This window comes from Neomonachus schauinslandi, chromosome 5, assembly GCF_002201575.2.
Source record: "Neomonachus schauinslandi chromosome 5, ASM220157v2, whole genome shotgun sequence".
In the NCBI taxonomy this organism is placed as follows: Eukaryota; Metazoa; Chordata; class Mammalia; order Carnivora; family Phocidae; genus Neomonachus; species Neomonachus schauinslandi.
This window is the reverse complement of record NC_058407.1, coordinates 155,801,654-155,821,455: the sequence shown is the minus strand read 5'-3', so window position 1 is coordinate 155,821,455 and position 19,802 is coordinate 155,801,654.

Genomic DNA, 19,802 nt, shown 5'->3' with positions numbered 1-19,802 from the left:
CCAGGAGCACCATGATGGCTGTGGATCCTGGATCCCATGTGGGTACTCAACATCCCATATCTAACGTGAATCTTCTTCCAAAGCCGGAATGCCTTCATATCCTTTAGCAACCTGGAATCTTAGGAAATTCGGGCATTTATTATTTAAGTAGGAAGAATCCTAGCTTTCCTCGGGTGAAATATCTTCGGGTACTTCTCTTGCAATTTCCATTTGTTCTCTCTGCCCACCAGAGGCCTTGCTTCTTTGATCTCCCCTGCCCCCCTTGGGATCAGAAAACTGCATGAAATTGGTGATGTTGGTTGGAGAACTGGAGTGGATTAACCAAAATGGTTAGTTTGGTAGCCCTTTCCCTAACCTTCTGGTGACCCTTTCTAAAAAAGTTTATGAACATGATTGCTCAGATTTAGACCAACGTACACGTGTGTATTGGGGGAGGGGTGCTTTCAGAGAACATTCATGCTTAAAAGGATTACATTTCAGGGTGTCAGCTTTTGTCACAATACATTGAACGATGTACCTGCTTTTGTGCGTTATTGAGTTGCAATGGAGAGAAGATTATGCTCCACCTCCACTTATTACCATTATAAGGCTCTATTATTTGCAAGATCCCTTTCTTGTTAGTCCCAGATTAATTCCACCCAGGAAAACTGGTACCTCCCTGTTTGTGGGCCTCCCTGGTACCAAATCATTTACTACTATTTTACTTTTGAATCACCTACGGGTTGGAAATAAAAAAGTAAACCATTGGTAAACTTAGCATTCTACCTGAAGGGCTTTCTGTTGGGAAGTAGCATTTAGAAAGAGGTACCCAGGGCTGGAAAATTTTAGAACTAATTTGCCAGGGGCACTTTCATTTTTACTTGCCTTCCAAATAATCCTACCCCCACAGCTGTTTGTTTTTATTTTCAACCACCCTCCCCAACCCCCATTTCATTTTATTAATCCATGTTCAGACACGGACCTGCATTTAGGACCCGAAGACAGTTAAGTTTTGCGAAATGTTATTGTCAATAAAAATGATTTGCAATCTGTAGATTTCACTCCTTGGAAGAGGCTGGTCTGGTGTGATGTCCCCTCAACCAGGCTTTGATCATCTAGAACAGTACGCCCTCCAGGGGAATCTGTGTAGCCCCTCCCATCTTCTCCTTCAATTCCGGGGAGTGAACCTTTGTTGTGTTATATCATTAATTTTAGTTTAAGACTCACTGCCAGTTCTTTCTCACCACAGGGAAGTCAGAAGCTCCATGATCCAGTTCTTCTCTTACTTTTTTTCCTTTCTTTTTAAATTAAATTAAATTAAATTTTATTATGTTAATCACCATACATTACATCATTAGTTTTCGATGTAGTGTTCCATGATCCACTGTTTGCGTATAACACCCAGTGCTCCATGCAGAACGTGAGCTCTTTAATACCCATCACCAGACTAACCCATCCTCCCACCCCCCTCCCCTCTAGAACCCTCAGTTTGTTTCTCAGAGTCCAACATCTCTCATGGTTAGTCTCCTCCTCCGATTTCCCCCCTTCACTTTTTTTCCTTTCTTGATTAATTTCCTGTTCATTTCCCAAGTTCTTCTTTTGTTGTATTGATACACCTTTCTCCTGTGTCATTTCTGCTTTTCCTGCCTTCAGCTGCAATTTTGACGAAGTTGATCCTTTGTATCCATTTTTTCTTTTCACCCTTGTTTTAATATCTGCCCTTTTATCTCCTTGAGTATAGACCATTTTTCAAACATTGCTGCTTTCTTGGCAGTAAATCTTTGTTATCTCGAATAGCATTTTCTTCTGAGCTCTTTGATCTTTGTAATTCATCTCAGGCTGTTAAATATCTTCACAAATCCCAAGATTTTATTTTTTATTCATTGATAATCTACTAGTTTACTTTTTTTTTAAATCTATATATGTGTCACTGGAATGTCTTCAAGATTGAGTAGATGTTTCAACCAATACAGATGTCCCCTCATTTTTACGATGGTTTGACTTGGATTTTTCGACTTTATGCTGGTGTGAAAGCCATATGCATTCAGTAGAAACCATACTTCACATTTTGAATTTGGATCTTTTCCTGGGCTAGGGAGATGCACGGTACGATCCTCCCTTACAATGCTCGGCAGCGGCACCCAGCCACAGTTCATGGTTGGCCACAGGATTACTTTAATACTTTAGGGCTTGTTTAGTCTAGTGTTGAAAGTAAATTTTGGACTTGGTGCTTTTAAGAAATACTCTCGATAATATTGCTAATGTTGATGTTGTTATTGATACTGCAGACATTTTGATGCTACAAAAATTACAGACTATAGCTCGCGACTCCCCTTCCTAGGCTGCACCCAGAAATATGTTTCAAGTAGTATCTGATGCCAGACTCCGCTGCTAAGAATGTAGTCTAAAGTGGTTGCCATGTAAGCTGCACAGAGGCGGGGACTTTGTCTGTTTTCATTCATAACTGCATTCCTTTAGCTACTGACAGTTCCATAGTTGTCTCACAAAAATATCTCTTGAATAGTTGAAAGGTTGTTTCACTGCTTGGAGGGTGGGATTCTCCCATCATGCCAGAACCTGATTCCTTACCGTCTGAGTACATGGCCCCTTGCAAAGGGAACTGCTGGTATCTTTAAGGTGAGCAACAGAACAAGGTTCTGGAACACAGGGTTTGAAGCCAGGTGACTCAGATCACAGTTCACTTCTGACACCTACTAGCTATGTGACCTTGGACCTTGGACAAGTTACTCAATCTTTCTTTACTTTTACTCACACTTATTATGAAAAATTTCATAATAGTACTATCACGACCCATGTGATATGCTACTGATAACCCAATGATGAACCACCAGGGTTCAACCGTTGTTAACATTTTGCTATATTTGCTATATATGTATGTGTGTGCATAAGTGTGATATTATAACAAAAATCAATATTTGGCCTTTGTCCCAGGTTCCTGGCACAGAGCTCCTAAAACCCCTGGATCCCTGGGAATGATAAGTGTGCCTTTTGTATGCTAATGAATGGCTGCTGCCTGGGGGTCCCTAGATAGCTCCTGGACTGGGGGCTGGTGACCAGAAAGACGAAGGCACAATGAGATGGTTGGAACTTTAAGCCCCATCCTCCCACATCTGGGGAGGGGAGAGGGGCTGGCAATTTGAGTCGGTCGCTCATAGCCAACTATTTCAGCAATCCTGCCTATGTGATGAAACTTCCATAAGAACCTCCAAATGACAGGGTTCAGAGAGCTTTGGAGTTAGCAAACACCCTGAAAGCCTGGGAGGGTGGTGCGTCCCGAGAGGACATGGAAGCTCTGCACCCTTCTCCCCTACCCTGCCCTGTGCATCTCTTCCATTTGGCTGTTCCTGAGTTGCACCCTTTGTCATACACTAGTAAATATAAGTACAATGCTTTCCTGACTTCTGTGAGTCATTCTAGAGAATAATCGAACCTGAGGAGGGGACTGTAGGGACCCCTGAATTTATAGCCTGGGCAGTCAGAAGTAGAGGTGAAAACCTGGGGCTTGTGACTGGTATCTCAAGTGGGGCAGTCTTGTGGACCCTGTGGGGTCTGTGCTGACTCTGGGCAGTTAGGGTCACAATGAGTTGAATTGTAGGACCCCTCCTTAGAGTCCAGAGAAATCAGAGAATTGGCTATTAGAAAACATCACGGAGTAAGTATATGCACAAGTAAATTACAGGCATCATGATACTTCTCCCCTAAATGTCACAGCCTGTGTCACCTAAAAATAAGTACATTCTCCTACATAAGCACAATACTAGGATAACACTTAGTAAAAATTAACAATGATTCCTAATGTCATCTAATATGCAGTCCATATTCAAATTTCACCAAGTGTGCCTCAAATGCGTTTTATACTGTTTTTATTTTTCATATCAGGGCTGAAGGTAGGATCGCAAACTGCATTTGGTTCTTAGCCTCTTTACTCTTCTTTTTTCTAGGAAAGATCCCTACCCTTTTGTAAATGACATTAGTATTTTTGACGAGTCCAGGCCAACTGTCTTGTAGAATGGCCCATGTTCTGGATTTGTGGGGTTGTTCTTCCTTGGGGTGAGATACTTAACTTGTCTACGTCTTATAATCCCACCTGTGAACTGGGTGTAGGAACAGTACCTGCCACCTGGCTAGTACATGCTACTGCATAGTTAATGTGAGGATTATGTGCAATAATGCTTGCAAAGTGCTTAGTATTGTGTCTGGCACATAGTAAATGCTCAGTAAATGGTCTGTTGTCATCATAGGGATCAACATCCTTATCCTCATCTGCATCATCACCACTACCATCCTCAGTGCTCAGGCTCCAAGCTGCTTCGACATGGGAACTTTTTTGATTCTTCTCTCCTTTCTGGGATATTTTGTGCTCATCTTGACCCTGTCCTTTTATCCAGGAGAACCTAATCAATGAATCCTAAACCAAACAAATCTCTTAAGCCCTCCAAGGACTGGTGTTTCCCCTTACCTGTTCTCCTAGGGACACCCCTTTTCTTTTTTTTTAAAGATTTATTTTTATTTTTGAGGGGGGGGAGGGGCAGAGGGAGGGAGGGAATCCCAAGCAGACTCCGCACTGAGCAGAGAGCTCAACGTGGGGCTCAATCTCACGGCCCTGCGATCGTGACCTGAGCTGAAATCAAGAGTCAGACACTTAACCCACTGAACCACCTGGGAGCCCCAAGGGACACCCTCTTCTTGCAGAATCACAATCTCATTACCCTAAATGGCTCAGACAATAGTGAGGCATCAGCCAGTGCAATGCCCACCCAAGAAGGAAGGGGGTGCTCCGTCACTGTTGGCCCCGGGGGGTGACCTTGATGCTGAGGTTGATGGAGGGCTGCTGGGGAAAGGAGACTGGCTGGCGCAGAAGGTGAGGAATGTGCTGCCAGAACACTGGGCTCAGGGCCAAATGCTAATGACAATGGGGGGGTGCTGGTACCTGCTGTCAGCATCATCTAAGGAAGTGGGAAGTGTGGGGCGGGGGGGGGGGGGGGGGGGGGGGGGGGCGGGGGGCGGGTGGGAGTGGGGGAGGGGGGAGGAACAGGAAAGGTGAGAGGGACTGACAGGTTGGAGAAATCCACTTGTTCCGCTAGGGTCCACCCTCCCTTCAGACCCAAGCTGTCTGGGAGAAATTGTGGCTGTCACCATGGCAACAGCCAGCAGCTGATGCGTGATGCACAGTGTCTTTATTAGAGAACCTCGGTCAAGCTTGTGCCAGTATTTTTCCACCTGAATCTCATTTCTTCAGTGAAACGAGAGACCAGAAGCTGGAGATGGCATGGGTAGGGCTGGGGGTGTTTGGAGACGGAATAGAGACGGGAGGGATCTCAGATACTGTACTGAAATTCTGGGGATTGTAGTAGATTGAAGAGAAGCAGCTTTTTTTTTTTATGTTGTCTTGATAAGACATAATTTAAATATTCAAATTGCTTCAGAATTCCCTTAAATTATACATGAATTGCTGAAGCAGAGTTCCCGTTGCCTTTGGAAAGGTACAAGGCATTGCACTCTGGAAACCCTTGAGGGAGGAGTTGTCTCTGGTCGTGAAGAGCGCAAACCTGGGAGTCAGACTGACCTTAGGCTCTCAGTTCTGCTACTTCCCAGCCAATTATCTGAGCTCATTAAGCTTCAATGTCTCATCTGTAAAATGGAGGTAGTAAGAGTAGCTTGTAGGGTTGCAATGAGAACAAATGAGCAGATGCATGTAGAATTAAGTCCAGTACTTGACCCACATCAGGTGTTCAGTAAATGATTGCAACTATGACTGCCATGACCGCTCCTGGTACTCTTACTGTTTCTGCTCTTACTATTACTACAATTGCTACTGTCAGTGCTCCTTCTCCTCTTCTCCTACTATCACCACGAGGATAATGCAATCCGGCTGAGTACAGGATTATGAATCACTGGCTACTCCCTTGTCTCCCACGAACGGTACCGGAGTGCTGAATTGGCCAGCACCTTTGTGAGGAGCTGGTGTCAAAGACTGAGAAGGCCTGGTCTCTGCCCTCAGAGACTGTGGATCCAGTGCCAGACAAAAGCATGACTCCACCACCAGCAAGGGAAACCCATAAGCACCGGAGGGTTTTTATTAGAAGAGATTGTACAGCTGATCCATTTCAGGATTTTCCCAAACTTGTCACTCTACTACCCCCTCTCTATTTTTGTCCTGAGTACCACCCACATTGATATTTATTTAAGGTTTTCTCCTTTAAATTGGTTCCTTTTTTTATTGGTCAAATAAAGGCAGTTTTGAAGGAGCCTTTATAGTGCCATGAAAAATGTAAAACTCGTATCTCTTGCCACGAAAGAAAGTAACTATAAAAATAAAAGTGATGGAAACAATTCGGGACCAATCCTTTGTTCCTCCTGAAAGGTTTGAGACCCAGGCTCACTTTCTGTTGAACAAAAAGGAGGCTGGCAAGGATTCCAGGGATGTTAAAGACACACCAGAACCCAAAGGAAACTTCCCTGTGTGATCAAAAGTATTGAAAAACTGAAGGGAGGTTGATGGTTCGATGATACCCAGTACTCCCTGTGTGTCCCACCTGAAGTCACCGCTGACCTTCGTGAAGAGCGAATAATGAGCTCTTCTCAGAGGGGGAGGGCTGGGGCAAGAAGCAGGCCCTAGAGCAGACGGGGTCTCAACGGCACCTGTGTTCAGGGGCCTAGGAGACAGGTGGGTGTTTCCGGTGGAAGGAAGAGTATCAGTGAAAACATGGCGGCATGGGGCAGGATGATGTACCTTCAGGCAACCTGAATAGTTCAGTCACTGCCATGGGGTAGGGACGCGGGGAGGGGGTGGACTGACAAGATCCGAATCATGCAGGCTTTCGATTCAGATTTCATTCCCCAAGGGAAGCGCAACCATTGAAATATATTAAAGAGCAGAACGACAAGACAGTCACCTTAGCTATGGTATGCAAGCACTAACTGCGCACTAGGCATGCGATCTTCACAACTCTGGGGCGGACCATACGCCCCGCCCCGTTCTACAGCTGAGAAAATGGAGGCTTACCGAGGTTAAGAAGCTTGCCCAAGTGTGGGAGATTGCAGAAATGACCACAGTTCTCCATCCCCCCTGGGGCTGTCACTTTGCAAATGACTTTGCAGCCCTTGCCATCAAGAGAAGAATCTGTTTTCCCACCCACTGGCCTTGTGATCTTCTGGGCTCAAAGGAATGCAGGGGAAGGGATGAAGGGCCCAGGCCATGCGTGGTTCCAGCTGTGCTTCTTTTTTTTTTTTTTTTAAAGATTTTATTTATTTGACACACAGAGAGAGAGAGCACAAGCAGGGGTAGCAGTAGAGGGAGAGGGAGAAGCAGGCTCCCCGCCGAGCAGGGAGCCCGATGCGGGACTCGATCCCGGGACTCTGGGATCATGACCTGAGCCGAAGGCAGCTGCTTAACCAGCTGAGCCACCCAGGCGCCCCTCCAGCTGCGCTTCTAACCCTGACATCACCATGTGTACAAGGCCTAGCTAGCCTTTTGCAGAACAAGAGAGACCAGGTGGAGAGGAGTCCAGTTTTTCTGGCTAAGACCCAGGCAAGTGACGGACCCAGCTAATATCAGCAAACCACTTCTCCAACATGCAGCTGACCAGAGGCACGTGAGTGAGCCCAGACAAGCCCAGCACAGCCACCCAGCTGACCACAGACCCATGAACAATAGGGTGGTGTTATTTTCAGCCACCTTTTTTTTTTTTAGACTGGCTTTGGTGAGTAACAGCTAACTACAAAACCAAGATAACTCGGTGAATAAAATGCTGCAGTTAGGATTTGTTCCCCGGCTGTGATTTTCTCCTCTTTTCCCCAGCCTGTGCTTTAAACACCATTGCTCAGAAGCACTCAGAAAATTTCCAATTTGCATTGGTATGTGTCATTTCTGCAGGACGACGGCTCGTAACTTTCCACTGATCGTGGACCACGCATCAGCTGCCTTTTGTACCAGGGGCACCTCACACGGATTTGACTGATGCACCAGCAGAGTGTAGGCGGAGGAGGGGCAAAGAAAGATCTGTCACCCCCCGAGAAAATTTCCTGCAAGTGGCACCTCCAATAATTCTTGTAAGGCTGCAGTTCTCAGCCGGAAGTGATTTTGACCCCCTAGGGGACAGTGGCAGTGTCTGGAGACATTTTTTATTGTCACAGCTGGGGAGTGGGGTCCTACTGGCAGAGAGGGAGTAGAGGGCAAGGGGCGCCGCTAAACACACATCCTACAATGCACAAGACAAACCCCCAAAACAGAATGATTGGGCCAAAATAGCCGTGGTGAGGTTGAAAAACCCTGTCTGAAGGTAACCTGGAAACAAGACTGCGACGGATGCTTCTGAGCAGTGGATCCCAGCACTGTCTATGCATCAGATTGGTCCACAAATTAAAACAAAACAAAACAAAACAATGCCCAGCCCCGATTTCCAGAGACTCTGATTCATTTGGGGCGGGGCCATTTAAAAAATTCTTTCCAGGTGATTGGAATGTATGGCCAGGGCAGAAAGCCACTCCTTGAGAAAAAGTACAACAATGAGTCACACGAAGAAGACAGAGAAAGGATGCTTACAAAATACGTTTGCCCCTTCTCCTCGTCAAAACCCACCCGTCCACCCCAGTCGGGCTCCCCCAATGGTGGAAGCTGCCAGCAAACCCCTGCACAATTCCCTCTGGTCCTGTGGCTTCCCCCCACCTCCCCCCCATTTCTTTCTGTCTCCACTTTTGTTCCCCACCACCCTCGCCCCAAACGAACACTTTTTCTCTGATGCAAAACTAAGTGCTCACAGCAAGCGTTTACAGAAAGCATTTCAGGACTTCTTACAGGCTTTTCTCAGAGATTTGGGGAAAACAGGCAGGACACTCAGTCCACGAGAGTCTTCCGACATCTTGTTTTCATTCGTCCCTCCCTTCTGTGCCCTGTTCCCTCAGCAGGCTTAGGATGGTCAAACCCTGCACATTTCATAAAGAAGACTGGCTTTGATCTGCCCCTGGAAGATAACCTCTAAGCCCTTGGAATAACCTGCTTGAGAAGAGTGTCTTTGTATACCTGAAGCCTTGGGCCCTGCCAGATAGCTTATGCGAACGTGTGATTTGGGGTGGGGACTCTGGGCCATGCTCTATCCGTGGGACTTCTGGACAGGCTCGAGACGGGGTAATGAAGGGCAGTCACACAGTCCTGACATGACTAACCCCCAGTAAAAGCTACAGATGCCAAGGCTTAGGGGAGCCTCCCTGGCTGACAGCAGTCTGTGTGAGTTGTCACACGTCACTGCCGGGAGAATTAAGTGTCGTCTACATGATCCCACTTGGAGGTACGATTGAAAGCCAGCGCCTGGACTCTGCTTGGGCAGCCTTTCCCTTTGCTGGTTTAATCTGTATCCTTTTAATCTGTATTCCTTTAACAAACGTTAACTGTGACTATACCAGGCTTTCTGAGTTCTGGGAGTCCTTCTAGAAAATCATCAAACCTGAGAGTGGTCTTGGGAACCGCTGACACATCTTCCCACTCCTCGCTTTCCACTTCTGGAATGAACCAGAAGATTCTGCTGTCTGTCTCTTCCAAAATCAGGGCATTTGTATTTCATACTCTAAGTAGTTTATCAAGAAATTTCTTTCAATACATTCAGTGTGGGGTGCCTGGGTGGCTCAGTCGTTAAGCGTCTGCCTTAACCCCTGCGGGGTGGGATCAAGCCCCGCATCGGACTCCCAGCTCGGCGAGAAGCCTGCTTCTCCCTCTCCCACTCCCCCTGCTTGTGTTCCCTCTCTGGCTGTGTCTCTCTGTCAAATAAATAAATAAATAAAATCTTAAAAAAAAAAAATACATTCAGCACTCCCCTTGGCAGTGACGTTGGTAAAAACAAATTTCTCTAGCTTATCTCCTTTTGCAAACACACCTAGGACGCATGTGAGTGTATGCATGCATGTGCACACACACATACACACACACACATTCACACACTTAGAGTGGTCCTACCTTTATCAGAACCAGGACTAGGAGTTACTTTAATGCCAGAATCTATTTCTATGCATTATTTCCACTTACTGTAAGGCCAGTGAAAAACGATGAAAAACACAATGGACAGGGCACCTCGGATGGCCTCTCTGCAAACAACATGAGGTCTCTTTACCCCCATCATGGTAACTAATGGCTGCATTGATCTCATCACACACCTGTACCATAATTTTCTAACCAGTCATCTATTGTTGAATAATTGCATTTCTAACATTTTTGCTTTTCCAAATAAAGCACCAGTGAAGATTCTTGCATTAGTAATCATTAGGCTCTGCTATAATTATTTTCTTAATATCAATTTTTATGCATGGGATTTCTGAATAAAAGAGCCCAGATGTTTTTAAGATCTTTGATAGAGCATACCTTTTGGGGACTGTATCAACTAAAAACTCCACCAGTTCTATGTAAACATGATCATTTCCCTGCTTCTTTATCACACTGGGCATTAATTACTTGCTCCATGAATTAATTAACTGCTCTATCAGTAAGAGGATGGTGAGTTAAATTACAGTACATTTATACTTCAGAATATTATGCTGTAAAGAACAAGGGAATTTTCAGGACTATAAAGGTGGAGAGAAACAAAAAGACGGACTTTTCCTATCCTAATATAACAAAATGAACAAAAAATTGACAAAATCTAGATGAAAAAAAAAAAAAAAACAACCCACCAGGAACATTTAGAAGAAGACAGGGAGGTTTTACGACCTCATGTTATAGCTTTAAAATGCCAATCGAGGAAACAGAGAAGCTTCATGGAATCAAAAAGCAGCTTCCACCCTGTATTCCAAGAAGAGGGGTTGAAGAATAGGTAGAAGGTAAAGGTGAAAATGCTGAAAAATCTGAGTAATATCCCCAGTTTGGAGAGAAGCCAACTGAGGGATGAGCCCCAGCCTGGAGACAAGGCTCCCCCACCCCCTGGAGGAGAAGCCCCTTGCCTTCATCAATCTGTTCTAGAAGAGTGCGGGAAAACAGTGAAGGGCTGGCCAGTGTTTTTCCCAAATGGCAGGAAAGCAGGAAAGGAGGTGTAGACTGGTTTCAACCACCTCACTCTAACCATCCCCTGTCATAAAAGGAACTGGACAGAAGAGGAGACAGTAAAGAAAATAAATCAGATAAGCCTCCTGAGGGCAGCTGTGACAGGTGGAGGTGCATGGTGGTTGTCCCCAGCCCCACTTTCCTTCACTGGAAGGAGGGGAGTGGGTGGGATCTCTGGAAAAGCTGGGTGAGACATTTTCTAACATTGACAAATGAGGAAGTGGAGGTTTAAAATATTATCTAAAAGTATAAAGGCAAGCTAAAATTATAAAGCTAAAAATTACCAGAAACACATAGATACAAAGTAATGTGAAGCAATGCAAACATAATGCTTGTATCAAATTGGAAAGAGCAGAGAAAATGTTAAAAACAGATAATAGAACATGAGAGAATTAAAACAAAGCATCTCTTATTTCAATAAGTGTATGTGGAATTTTTTTTTTAAGAAGCAATTTAGGGGCACCCGGGTGGCTAAGTTGGTTAAACATCTGCCCTCGGCTCAGGTCATGATCTCTGGGTCCTGGGATCAAGCCCTGCCCTGGGCTTCCTGCTGAGTAGAGAGTCTGCTTCTCTCTCTCTCTCTCCTTCTGCCCTCCCCACTGCTCGTTCTCTCTCTCTCTCTCAAATAAATAAATGAAATCTTAAAAAAAATAAGCAATTTAAAGAGAAAGCCTTACAGATTGGGTCAAAAAAGCAAAACCTAACTTTTGGTTGAAAACAAAAGAATATGTCAAAGTTTCTCAGGAAGGTCGAAAGTTATGAACAAAGACATGCCAGGTGAAGTTAACCAAAAGAAAGCTAGGCTCATGAAATTAATATCAGACAAAATCGAATCCAAGTTTCAATGAGGTAATGAAGACCAATGGGGGGATTTTATAATAACAAAGGGCTTATACCCTCCACAATTAGGCTAAAACTTCAATGATTGAGAAAATGACCAAAAACAACATCAAAATAATCAGAGCATCAACTTCCAACACATACCAAGGGCTAACAGCCTTAACTGTAGCTCATCTCTCCCATGATAGATAAGGAAATTGAAAATAAAGACTTCGAGGACCTGAATATATATTTAATAAAGCTAATTTTGTCATTTTGTATCAAATGCTACACACTGATAATACAGGATAAACTTTTTCATGAGCTTGTGGAATTTTTACAATAACAGATAACAGGCCACAAAGAAAATCCTAACAAAATTCAAAAAAGTACAAACAGGGGCGTCTGGGTGGCTCAGTCGTTAAGCGTCTGCCTTCGGCTCAGGTCATGATCCCAGGGTCCTGGGATCGAGCCCCACGTCTGGCTCCCTGCTCTGCGGGAAGCCTGCTTCTCTCTCTCCCACTCCCCCTGCTTGTGTTCCCTCTCTCGCTGTGTCTCTCTGTCAAATAAATAAATAAAATCTTTAAAAAAAAACAAAAAAGTACAAACATTACAGACCATTTTCAAATCACAACACAAGAAAACTAGAAAACTCACAACAAAAAAAGAAAGATTAGAAAATAATTAGAAGGGAGGCGCCTGGGTGGCTCAGTCAGTTAAGTGTCTGCCTTGGGCCCAGGGTCCTAGAATCGAGCCTCGAATCGGGCTCCCTGCTCAGTGGGGAGTCTGTTTCTCCCTCTCCCTCTATTGCTCCCCCTGCTTGTGCTCTTTCTTGCTCACTCTCAAATAAATAAATAGCATCTTAAAAAAAATAGAAAAGAATTAGAGAATTAGAAGGAAAAACCTATCACCCATTGGGCTGGGGGAGAAATTCAGGGAGAGATCAAAGAAATAGTATAAACCAGAATTTCCCCAGTATCTTGAATAATGAAATAAAGTTTAATAGATAGCAAAAACCTAAGTCATATGGCTAAAACTGGGTTAAGTGGAAAAATGCATAGCCTTAAACAAACACATTAGTAAAGAAAGCAGTGAAAATAAATACAGTATGCAATTGAAGAAGTTAGAAAAAGAACAACAAATTATCCTAAGAAGTTAAAAACAAGAAAATGATTTTAAAACTTCATGAATTTAAAAGCAAAACAAATCAAGAAAATGGAATTGGTTAATCCTAACCCTGAGTCTTTGGGATGGGGTCAGTTAGAATAAAATGGATAAAATCTGAGTTGGCTAATTTTAAAAAAAAGGAGGAAAGCACCAAAACCAACATTAAAGATGAGGCGGAAAGAACATCACACAGGAGAAATGAAAAGACTTAGCACCTGGCAAAACTTTGTGCAATTAAATTTGAAAATCTGGGGTCGCCTGGGTGGCTCAGTCAGTTGAGCGTACAACTCTTGGTTTCAGCTCAGGTCATGATCTCGTCATTGTGAGATTGAGCCTCATGTCTGGCTCTGTGCTCAGTGTAGAGTTGGCTTTGTTTTTTATTTATTTATTTTTATTTGACAGAGATAGAGAGAGAACACAGTAGGCAGAGAGGCAGGCAGAATGAGAGGGAGAAGCAGGCTCCCCAATGAGGAAGGAGCCGATGCAGGGCTCAATCCCAGAACCCTGGGACCATGACCTGAGCCGAAGGCAGCCTCTTAACCGGCTGAGCCACCCAGGAGCCCCAGGAGCGGCTTTGGATTCTTTCTCCCTTTGTCCCTCCCTGCTCATGCTCTCTCTCAAATAAATAAATAAATAAATAAATAAATAAATAAATAAATAAATAAATAAATAAAATCTTTAGAACAAATTGAAAATCTGAATGAAATAGATGATTTTCTAGAAAAATATAAGTAACTGTACCAAAATAAACACAATGTTAGAAATCTCCAAACAGGGCGCCTGGGTGGCTCAGTCGTTAAGCGTCTGCCTTCGGCTCAGGTCATGATCCCAGGGTCCTGGGATCGAGTCCCACATCGGGCTCCCTGCTCGGCAAGAAGCCTGCTTCTCCCTCTCCCATTCCCCCTGCTTGTGTTCCTGCTCTCGCTATGTCTCTTTCTGTCAAATAAATAAATAAAATCTTTAAAAAAAAAAAAAAAAAAAAAAAGAAATCTCCAAACAATAAGCAGGAACAAAACTGAGAATGTTATCAACCAGCTTCCTGTGGAAAATCCACCAGATCCTGAGGGTTTCTCAGAAGAATTCTTCCAATTAGCCAATAAACAGACAATTCTACTTCTATATAAATTATATCAGAGCACAGAGAAGGAAAAGATGCTCATATTGTCTGTGAAAGCCACATCAAAATCTGAAAATCATGTCACAAAAACTACACACCAAGCTCATTTATAAATATCATATCTTAAATAAGATATTATTTAAAGAAAACCTAACATATTTCAGGAATGTAGGAAATGCTGAGTATTTGGAAATCTATTAATAAGCATTGGTCCTCATATATCTTGGTTAAAAAATCATAAAATCTAAAACACTTAATTTAATCTAAAAAATTAGCATAGAATTGACAAGATATCTTCTTATCTTTCTAAATCTCAACTGGATCTCTGGCTAAACCTCCTTTTTTAATTTCCAAATTTTCAAAGATGCACTCTATTTTCCTTGATAAACCTCTCTACAGTTTTATTGTATTGATTTCATCGAAGATCTGGATCATGGATTTATTTAACATTTATTTCTCTGTATCGCTTAACTTTGTCATGTTTGCTTTTATCATGCTTAATTCCATCTACCTGCTATTTTACTCCTTTCAGTTGTTTTTCATAACCTCCCCTTTTTTAAGATTTTATTTTTAAGTAATCTCTCCACTCAACGTGGGGCTCAAACTCATGACCCTGAGATGACGAGTTGTATGGTCACGGACTGAGCCAGGCAGGCACCCCTCATAACCCCCTTTTTTTTTTTTTTAAGATTTTATTTATTTGACAGAGAGAGACACAGCGAGAGAGGGAACACAAGCAGGGGGAGTGGGAGAGGGAGAAGCAGGCTTCCCGCGGAGCTGGGAGCCCGATGCGGGGCTCGATCCCAGGACCCCGGGATCATGACCTGAGCCGAAGGCAGGCGCTTAACGACTGAGCCACCCAGGCGCCCCCCTCATAACCCCTTTTTATCAGAAACATTCAAGGGGTGCCTGGGTGGCTCAGTCAGTTAAGCACCTGCCCTCAGCTCAGGTCATGATCCCAGGGTTCTGGGATTGAGTCCCACATCAGGCTCCTTGCTCAGCATGGGGCCTGCTTCTCCCTCTGCTTTCTGCTCCCCCTGCTTGTGCTCTTTCTCTCTCTGACAAATAAATAAATCTTAAAAAAAAAAAAAAGAAACATTAGATTCCATGCCCAGCATGGAACCCAATGTGGGGCTCAGTCTCACAACCCTGAGATCATAACCTGAGCCAAAATCAAGAGTTAGATGCTTAACTGACTGAGCCACCTAGGTGCCCCTCTTTTCATTCTATCTGAATAAAAGCACTTAAAATTATGATTTTGCCTCTGATTACTGGGTTGCCTACATCTCATCAGTTTTGAAAACCAGTGTTCTATTTGTGTTGTTTTATACATAAAAAGAAACTGAAGGGTTTTTTCCCCCTCTTTTTCCCCAAAGTAATTTATATGGGTGAGATTTAAAAAATTCTATTTATTCTGATTTTTTTCATTACGCTGATATTATTCATTGATAGTTTTTTTAAGATTGATTGATTGATTGGGGGGACGGGCAGAGGAAGAGAGAATTCCAAGCAGGTTCCATGCCCGGTACAATCCCGATGTGGGGCTCAATCTCATGACCCTGAGATCATGACCTGAGCCAAAATCAAGAGTTGGATGCTTCACCGAGTCACCCAGATGCCCCTTAAGTTTTTTATTTAAGTAATCTCTACACCCAACATGGGGCTCAAATTCACAACCCAGAGATCAAGAGTCACATGCTCTTCTGACTGAGCCAGCCAGGGACCTCTACTTAGATTTCTTCTAAAAAAAATAAAAAAACAAAACATGCGAAATAAATATTTACATGCTAGGCATAAAATTAAATTCATACTTTTATGAATTTTTTTCATCATAAAATCAAGTTTTCAGCTAAGTTTGATAACTAAGAAGGGCAAGGAAACTTCTTAAATTCAGAGATTGGTTTTAATGGTTCCAAGGACTTGTTGACTAAAAATTTTAAAACAATAACCACTTAATACAGGAAATAGCATTTGCTACATTTGTTTGTAGTAGAGAATTTTGCTTGTTTCCTCAATGCTGTTTGCTACATTTATCACGGGAGGTTAATTTTTCTTACTGATCTAGTCATAATGAGCTCAGCCAGCATATACACTCTGCATATTGTCCTGGAATCAGGAAAAGCTCTGGTAAGACCTTCCTCCCTACTTCAGTCATGTCATAGAAATAAATGACAGTTACAATAGGAATGGTTTAAAAACACAAAGCCAATCTCACTTTCTTTGACAATTTCTGTCATTTTTTTTTTTCTGTCAGTGCTTTGCTTTTTATTTCAGATGTTCATAAAAGTTATTATCCTTTAGGGAGATTGTACGTTCTACCATAAGATAATACTCTGCCTAAAATGCTTTGGTTATGTGTCCTCTTTCCTTTCCATTATTGTCCTGTTTCTTTTATGTTTGTATTCCTGATGTATTCTAGAGCACCCCTCCCTTTTTCCCCCTTAAGGCTCTCCCCCCCCCCCCCCCCCCTTAACACTTTTGATTCGCTTTTCATTAGGCTGGTCTCTTGGAAACATGACACGGCTAGATTTTTAAAATCTGAAGTGTTTTGTTTTTAATTGGGTTGCTTAAGTCTTTTTTATTTCTGTTGTATTAGGTCTTATCATTGTCCTCATGTTTTGTATTTTCCAAAGGTAATGCTCTCTTGTTCACTTTTTCTTCTTGAATTTGCAGTATGAGTCATGCTATCTTTCTTGGTGTTACGGTTCTACTTTTTTATAGATTAATTCATTTTGGTTTTATTCAGAGACACATATCCTCTACTTAGATAGTTTCCACAATTCAGTCTAAGGCTGAATTTCTAAGGCTGTGATCTTACAGAAGTGGAATGCAATTTCAATTTAGGGAATGGTTTGAAGCAAATGCTCCCAAGAAGCTCCAATTTCAGGACACGTTTATACAGAGTTCGAGAAGATTCTCTGGTCTCTCTGCTGATTTCGTTGTGTTCTTGACTAGTCTGTTTACTCAATCAATGTCAGGTGGAGACAGGGTAATTTGGGATAAAGATTAAATTTATCAATCCATATCCTATAGGCCCTGGGGTAAACGATCTATTGGGAAGGCAGAAAACTGGTGCTGGGAATCCATTCATTTGAAACTGGGTTTTTCTAAGGTAAAAAAAGGGCACATTGAGGACCCCAAATACTTAGATTCCCCAGCCCCCTCTTTCCTGAGAAAAGTTATGTTGTTTAGATCCTAATTACCATTTAATCAACATCTATATTTAAGAAAAAAGAAAGCAGAAGAAAAGAACAGTGGATATGAAAATGGGAACTACAACAACTGGAAAATGTTGAGGTCAGTGGGTTGGATGCCAACTGGGACCATGGTCTGGAGGCTTTTAATGCAACAGCAGCTTGTGATGGGTAACCTGGATGCTAGCCAAAACACTGGTGGAAGGCAAGCCTCATAAATTAGTTTTGATCACTGTTTGGCATTTCCCATTTTCAGTTTACAGAAAGGCCACCATATAATTTGTGCATCTTCTTTTTGAAGAATTACTTTTGACATATGCACTAAATATTATAACCATGTGATAACACTTATTTAGATACCATATAATCTGTATTGCAGTTAATTCTATTTAATTGGTGTCTTTGCTCATCTTTCCACTTACCAAGACTTCCCTTTAAGTTCTTTTTCTCCCAAGTTAATTTTAATTATATGAGTAATACATTAATGTATTCTTATTAAATCCCAGTTAGCCTAAGTTTTCTCTCTCCCTCCACAGAGACCCAGAGGTAACACTCTGTGTGTGTATCTGTCTGTCTATCTACTTAATTTTTAAATGTGGTATTTTTTTTATTTGAGAGAGAAAGGACAAGAGGGAGTAGCAGAAGGAGAGGGAAAAGCAGACTCCCTACTGAGCAAGGAGGCCAACGTAGGGCTCGATGCCAGGACACTGAGATCACGACATGAGCCAAAATCAAGAGTCAGAGGCTTAACCGACTGAGCCACCCAGGTGGCTGAAGAATGTGGTATTTTTAAAATAATTACATCACATTGCATAATTTGCTTCCCCCCCCCAATCTGTAATATGTCTTAGAGATCTAGGTAAATATCTATTTTATTTTTTAAAAAGATTTATTTATTTGAGACACACAGAGAGCGATAGAGCGTGTGCGTGTGACCAGTGTACAAAGGGGAAAGGGAGAGAGCGACTCTCGGGCAGAGTCCCTACTGAGCGTGGAGCCTGGCGCGGGCTCGATCTCATGACCCTGAGATGACGACCTGAGCTGAAACCAAGAGTCAGATGCTTAACTGACTGAGCCACCCGGGCGCCCCAGTAAATATCTAATTTAAACTATGGCATAAAATTCCTTAGAATGGATACACCGCAATTTTGGGGGGGGGGGTCATAATCAAATTGATAGATATCAGGCTTGTTCTGGTTGGTGACCACTGTAAACAATGTTGCGAGGAATATCCTCCTGCTGCCTTCTGGTATGCACGGCGGTGGGGGTGGGAGTTTCTTTAGGGAAGAAACTAAGCAGAAGAATTGCTTGGGCCATTTACTGTTGTGGTTTTGTATTTCTACTGTGCTATCCGATATGGTAGCCACCAGCCAACCACTGAGCACTTTCATTGTGGCTAATGTGAGTGGAGAATTAACTCTTAGATTTACTTGATTTTTTTTTTTAAAGATTTTATTTGTTTATTTGACAGAGAGAGAGAGCACAAGCAGGGGGAGCAGCAGGCTCCCTGCAGAGCAGGGAGCCCGATGCGGGGCTCGATCCCAGGACCTTGGGATCATGACCTGAGCTGAAGGCAGCCGCTTAACCGACTGAGCCACCCAGGCGCCCCAGATTTACTTAATTTTTAAAATGTCAAAACTGAATCAGTGTAAGACATTTTTCTGTTAAATTCCCTTTTGTCGGAAAAGTAGGGATCTGAAAGGGTACATGCACCCTGATGTTTATAGCAGCAATGTCCACAATAGCCAAACTGTGGAAAGAGCCAAGATGTCCATCAACAGATGAATGGATAAAGAAGATGTGGTATATATATACAATGGAATATTATGCAGCCATCAAAAGGAATGAGATCTTGCCATTTGCAACGACGTGGATGGAACTGGAGGGTATTATGTTGAGTGAAATAAGTCAAACAGAGAAAGACATGTATCATATGACCTCACTGATATGAGGAATTCTTAATCGCAGGAAACAAACTGAGGGTTGCTGGAGTGGGGGGTGGGGTGGGAGGGATGGGGTGACTGGGTGATAGACACTGGGGAGGGTATGTGCTCCGGTAAATGCTGTGAATTGTGCAAGACTGTTGAATCTCAGATCTGTACCTCTGAAACAAATAATGCAATATATGTTAAGAAAAAAAAAAAGAAGAAGAAGAAGGTAGCAGGAGGGGAAGAATGAAGGGGGGAAATCAGAGGGGGAGATGAATCATGAGAGACTATGGACTCTGAAAAACAAACTGAGGGTTCTAGAGGGGAGGCGGGTGGGAGGATGGGTTAGCCTGGTGGTGGGTACTGAGGAGGGCACGTTCTGCATGGAGCACTGGGTGTTATGCACAAACAATGAATCATGGAACACTTCATCTAAAACTAATGATGTAATGTATGGGGATTAACATAAGAATAAAAAAATTTAAAAAAAAAGAAAAAAAAATTCCCTTTTGTCGGGAAGACAAATAATTGCGTGTAGGGCACGTGATGGG